Consider the following 6,933-nt stretch of genomic DNA (forward strand, 5'->3'; position numbering starts at 1 on the left):
AAAGAAAGAAAAAGAAAAGAAAAGAAAAGAAAAGAAAAGAAAAGAAAAGAAAAGAAAAGAAAAGAAAAGAAAAGAAAGGGTTTCTCTGTATAGTCCTGGCTGTCCTGGAACTCACTCTGTAGACTGGGCTGGCCTCGAACTCAGAAATCTGCCTGCCTGACAACTTTTATCTATAGCAACTCCATCCAGTTGTTAAGACCATCCTCCCACATTTTACTTTTAGACACTATTCTTTTTGGCCTCTAAATTGTCACTTGATTCTCCTTACAGTGTCTATTTCAACACTGATTTTTACTGTTTGATTCAGCGCATGTATTCCTTTATTTTAGGAAATAGTATTTACGAGCAGTTGCCTTTGCCTTGAAAGCCAATCTGAGCAGTCTGCCTCTGCTCGGAATGGTTTGAACACTGGCCATCAACTCTGTCTTCTGGGAAAACTTCCTGGGAAGTACTGGGTTTGTTCTAACTTACTAGCCCACTGTCCATCATGAGGTTGACATCTGAACCCTTGCATTTGTAACAACCTTTATGGATTTGCATATTATAGCTCCCACACATTATTTGCTTCCCTCTGAAGAAATGTCTCTCTTGAGAATAGCGCTTTGCTTGCTTACATTTGATGGGATTATTTGAATTTCAATCTACTCACCTAAACTGGATTTTCTTAATTGCTTTCTTCTTGCGTCGATCAACTTTATTAACTATGACTCTACTTCTCTATGAGTGCAGAGGCTTTTTGCTTATATTTTTAGCATAATATGTGAAATCATAAGAGCTATATATATCCATTGATTTAGTGTTGTCGTCCTTTCAAACTGTGAAAGTAATGTGTAATACTTCTTTTTACTGTCATATACTGTTTAGTAAAGTTACTTACAATTAGAAAAGTTTTACTAGCTCTCTATTTGTTAAGTTTTTTTTAAAATGACTTCTATGTGTGTGTTTATGTGGATGCATTCCATGTGTGTGCAGGTATATGTGGAGAGCAGAGAAGGTGTCAGCCTTTGGAGACAAAGTTACCTACAGTTATGAAATGAGTGTGGGAAACCGGACCCAGGTCTTCTTGAAGAATAATACGTTCTCTTAGCTGCAGAGCCATCTATCTCTCTTGCCTACTTTGTTTTTACTAATTTCTGATCTCTATTCTTGACTGCTTTATACTGTGATGTAAGAACCATCATTGAGATTTCCTAGTGCATACTGCTGCATGCTTCCTTGAAAACTGCATTGATTTCCTTTATATTTTGAAGTACTATTTTACCCTGCATGTGATTTAAAGCTAGCTATTACCTTTAAGCACATTTCCTCATGTCTTTGCTTTCATTGTGATGGTGATGTGCAGCATCCCAGGCCTGCCAGGCAAGTGCTCTACCACTCAGACACACTCAGGCCTGCCTTGACTTCATTACAACATCACCTGAGCTACCCAGAATCCACTTTGAGTCTGTTTCTTCTTTTAATTCATTCTGTGATTATTTGTTATTTTTGATATTTCCTTCTTTTGTGTTTATTCTTTTGATGTGGTGTAGTTAGGTACAGATTCTTTTTGTAATTATTTTGTTTTTCACTCATTGGATTTCTTGAATATAGGGGCTGCTATCTCTAATGTTTTGTATTTTCTGCCCTTTTCACTACTTATTTTAGGATGATTCTTGATAGTTCCTTCTGCTCTGGTCTTCTTCATAGCTAATTATTCCAATTCACATCATTTCATATACACATAAATATCTGATCCATTCTTTCTCTGAGTATCTATGCTACACTTTGTGTAACAAATACTTTTTGCAGTAATTTTATGAGATTTTATTTATATAATTGTCTTATGGCTTGAGATCTACTCCCTGGTGTCATCTTTTCTTGTGTGCCTGATGTTATTTGCCTCTATAATAGTATATGCTACAAAATATTTGGGAAAAAATGATGCCTTTGATATGATATTATTCATACAAGGGATTTTCCATTGTTACTTCATACACACACAGGTTATACTAACCTAGGATTTAGTTTCTGTGATTTAATAGATGCTGAGATGCAGGAAGGCTGGGAGACCTCCTAGGTGGGATACTGAGATGCTGAAAGGCTGGGAGGCTGAGAACCTGCTTTATTGGGATGCTGGACTGCTAGGATGCTGGGATGCTAGTCTCTGTGTGCAAGAGGTGTCACTCTTTGTGTTGGGTGAATATTTAGCATTCTTCCTCTGAGAAGGTTCTAGGTTGTTAGTTCTGTCCCCTTAATTCACATAGCCTACCACAGCATTGCTCAACCTTTTATTTCTTCCTGCAGGGTTTGGTGTAAATACTTGACTTTATATTTTATGAACTGTCTAGATTTTGTTCTAGCAACTGTTGGGGTAACTTGCAGATCCTTTGATCTTTATTTCTTAAATATTTTTGTCTCTGTATATGCCAAGGCTTGGATGTCAGAGGACAACATGCAGGAATCAGTTTTCTTCCATCATGTGTGTCCAGGTCATCAGGTGACTTAATTAGGGTTTCCATTCCTATGAGGAGACACCATGGCCAAAGCAACTCTTATAAATGACTACATTTAATTGGAGCTGGCTTACAGGTTGAGAAGGTCAGTCCATTATCATCAAGTCAAGAAACATGGCAGCAGGCAGGCAGGCAGACATAATGCTGGAGCAGCTGAGAGTCCTACATCTTCTTCCTAAGTCAAATAGGAGAAGACTGGTGCCTACGTGGCTAGGATGAGGGTCTCAAAGTCCACCCTACAGTGACACATTTTCTCCAATAAGGTCACACCTACTCCAACAAGGCCAAACCTCCCAATAGTACTACTTCCTGGACCAAGCATATTCAAACCACTAAATCAGGCTTGGTAGCAATCACCTTTACTCAGGTCAATGTGAAAAGACTTCTATCTGTTGCTAATTTTGACATTGATCCTCAGGTTTACATGTGTACAAATCTTGCTTCTTTCATTCATCATCTTAGCAGTTGTAATTCTAAAACAGATGTCAGGTCTGAATGTCACCACATGCCCTCAAATCTCATGGACATTCAGGTTCATGGAAGGATCTTAATTAGAAGGGCTCACGATTCCTACACATCTGTTTCCCATATAAGGTGCAAGAATTATCACGGAGAACTACTTAGAATGTCATGTGTAATCTAGAATTTAGGTAAAGAATAAAGACACAGCTTCTGTGGGAAACTCTCACACATTAAAATAAGCATTGTGGGAATTTGAGGAATTCTCGATGAGAGTGTGAGATCAATGAATTGGCAGTTGTGAGTCTGTGAATAAATTCTCTATCCCCTTTAAAATTGAATCTGTTTCTCCCATTCAAAGAAAGCTTAAATATAAGACTCCATTCAATTTTTTTTAAGAATTCATTTTACTTTAACCAGCACCAACAGATTAAATAAATAGAATGTTGAGAGTCGGCTCCACTGCCTGTTTCTAATCGCTCATATACCACAGATCTGCCTGCAGACAACCAGGACACATCTTACCTTAATGAGAACTGAGGATTAAGAATGGAGCTTAGCCTGGCATCTTCTTTTAACTGTCACACAAGGGAACAGCAAAGACACCCCATCTTTTAGAGCTGCTTGACACAATTCTCTCTTGCATGAATGCAGACTGTGTTATATGACTCCCAGTGTAGCACCCAGCCACAGTTCGAAAAAATGCTTCTATTTATAGGTAGTAGAAGCAGCCTTTATCAAGGAGTGTTTCCCCTTTTGACCAGCCTTCTCATGACTTTCCTAGGAATATCTTGTTTGGAGTGGCCTAGAGCTTGCTTGTTAGAGTGATTAAGTGCCTCTAGCAAGGAAATTCAAAGGGAAAGATAAAATCAGCACCAGCTTCCTCAGAACCCCAAACTGAGAGAGCTCAAACAAGACCCTTTAGAATAAATCCTACCATGCTGTGGGCTCCTGAGAGAAGATTGTCATGTTCCCTGCTGTCTAAGTCAGGGTTTCTATTCCTGGATAAAACATCATGACCAAGAAGCAGTTGGGGAGGAAAGGATTTATTCAGCTTATACTTCCATACTACTGTTCATCACCAAAGGAAGTCATGACTGGAACTCAAGCAGGTCAGGAAGCAAGAGCTGATGCAGAAGCCATGGAGGGATGTCCTTTACTGGCTTGCTTCCCCTGGCTTGCTCAGCCTGCTCTCTTATAGAACCCAAGATTACTAGCCCAGAGATGGCACCACCCACAAGGGGACCTCCCCCCTTGATCACTAATTGAGAAAATGCCTTATAGCTGGATCTCATGGAGGCATTTCCCCAACTGAAGCTCCTTTCTCTGGGATAACTCCAGCCTGTGTCAAGTTGACACACAACTAGCCAGTACACCTGCCTTGGTCTTGATGAGTCCTTTAAACTGTGGCCTGACCCTTCCTTCTTTTAGAGAAAGTAAGCTCAGCTACTGAGTTGCGAGGATAAGTTTGCACCAAATAAATCATGTCTTGACTTAACCACAGTAAGCAATTCTAGAACATTTACTTAGCCCCACTGGCTTCAAATATAGTAAGAGCTGTGAGCGGAGACCTACTGGTGGTGGAAGCTACAACTTTAAATAAAATACAACCAGAATGTATTTAAGATGAGCAGCATCTGTTTCTTGGGTTCTCTCTATCCCTTTGCTGATCTCTGTGGGTTTCTTGTAGAATGAGAGGTTTAGAACATACACATCTTAAGGATTTGGAAATGCCATGAATATTTTGTTACATGGAAAGTGTTAGATGATTGATCAGAGATATAGCTCAGCAGTGTTTGCTGCTCTTGTTAGAAGACCTACTTGGAGAAGCTAAAAACAACCTATAACTTCAGCTCTGTGAGTATCCAGTGTTCTCCTTGGCCCTCTGCCAGTACCTCTTCTCAATGCACATACCCAGATACACATGCACATGTGTACAATACATACATACACACATATACACACATATGCACACACACATATGCACACATGTGTGCATATACTCAAACACATATGTGATTACATGCAAACTCCTACACACATGTATATATATATGCATACACACATGCATATATGCACATATACACGCATACTACACACATATGCAAATATTCACACAAGCTCGAGCGTGAGGACACACACATACAAACACACAAATTAAAATTAACCTTTTAAAAATACTAGACATAAAGGGATTAAATATACAAAAATGTAAAAGTAAAAACATAAAATTTTAAAAAGTGAATTGCTTGAAGTCCTTAGGACATTCAAAAGTAAAAGAATCCTTTGATTCTAATAAGAAAAATATCTCTCTTTTTCAACTTAGCATTTGTCCTTAGTCCATTTTCAGGAGCTATGTTCTGTACTGTTTCTACATTTTCTCACATAATGCTATGCTCCAGATGTTTTCAACACACTCTGCACTCAGTTCTTAAAGAGCATTTAAGGTCAGTAGTCCCACTCCCACAATAATAGGAGACAATAGAAACCTGACATTCCCATAACTTTCTTTCTATTTCAAAGGAAGTATTCTTTTTGAAATTGGAGTCACAACTGCGATTTATTTCCAGACAAGCGTTGCCAGGTGACTTTATTATCCTTTGACCATGGAGTGTTCTTATAGAACACTAGCTCTATAAAGCTTAGTCAGAAGAGCTTGCACATCTCTGTAGTCCTGTTACTCAAGGGGCAGAGGCAGGAGGATCAAGGTTCAAGGCCAGCTTGGGCTACATAATGAGATACCAGCATAGAAAAACTTTGTCACAAGAAAACAAAACACATGCTCTTGAGACCACACACACACACACACACACACACTCACACTCAAAGCTGCTGTGGGAGTATCTTCTAGAGTAAGCTATCTGGCTTGCTCTTCATGGCTTGCTCAGCTTGTAGAACTCAGGGCCACCTGCCCACAGAAGGCACCACCCACAATGGGCAGGACCCTCCCACATACATCATCAATGAGGAAAATGACCTATTGGCTTGCCTAGAGCCTCATCTTATGGAGGCATTTTCTAACTGAGGTTTCCTCTTCTCAGATGACTTTAGTCCATGTCACGTCTTTGTAAAGCTATCAGGCACAAGGATTAAGGTTCTGGCCCAGCCTTCTGAACAGGTCATGGGATATAAATGATGGGAGAAGACTTTGCAATAAAACATGTTTCATCTTTTTAAAATGTATGTCAACAGTTACGATGCTCCAGTGGTAATGAACACTTTATTGCTTCCAGAGGACCTGAGTTTGGTTCTCAGCACCCTCATCAGATAGCTGACAACCATCTGTGACTCCAGCTCCAAGGGATCTATCACCCTCTCTGGTCTCTGTGGCCATTGCACACACATGCAAAAACAAAAATCTTAAAAATCTATGTAATGCCAGTTGAAAAGATCTGGAAGTTTGAAGTCAAGTCTTTCTGCCTTTTGAAGTTCCTGTGTCTTCCAGCTCTCACATATGTGCGTACAGAATGTTTCTGAGGATGCAGGTTGTTAAAGTGGTTGAGAATGGTGTCTAGAACAATATTAAATTAATATTGTTCTAGACTTGTACTGGCTAGTTTTGTGTCAACTTGATACAGCCGGAGTTATCACAGAGAAAGGAGCTTCAGTTGGGGAAATGCCTCCATAAGACCCATCTGTAAGGCATTTTCTCAATTGGTGATCAAGTGGGGAGGTCCCCTTGTGGGTGGCACCATCTCTGAGCTGGTAGTCTTGGGTTCTACAAGAGAGCAGGCTGAGCAAGCCAGGGGAGGCAAGCCAGTAAAGGACATCCCTCCATAGCTTCTGCATCAGCTCCAGCTCCCTGGCCTTCTTGAGTTTCAGTCTTGACTTCTTCAGTGATGAACAGTAATGTGGAAATGTAAGCTGAATAAACCCTTTCCTCCCCAACTGCTTCTTGGTTATGATGTTTGTGCAGGAATAGAAACCCTGAGTTAGACAAATTTGTACGAGGAGTGGGGTATTCCTATGACAACCTGACCAT

The sequence above is a fragment of the Mus pahari genome, chromosome 2, assembly GCF_900095145.1.
Source record: "Mus pahari chromosome 2, PAHARI_EIJ_v1.1, whole genome shotgun sequence".
NCBI lineage: Eukaryota > Metazoa > Chordata > Mammalia > Rodentia > Muridae > Mus > Mus pahari.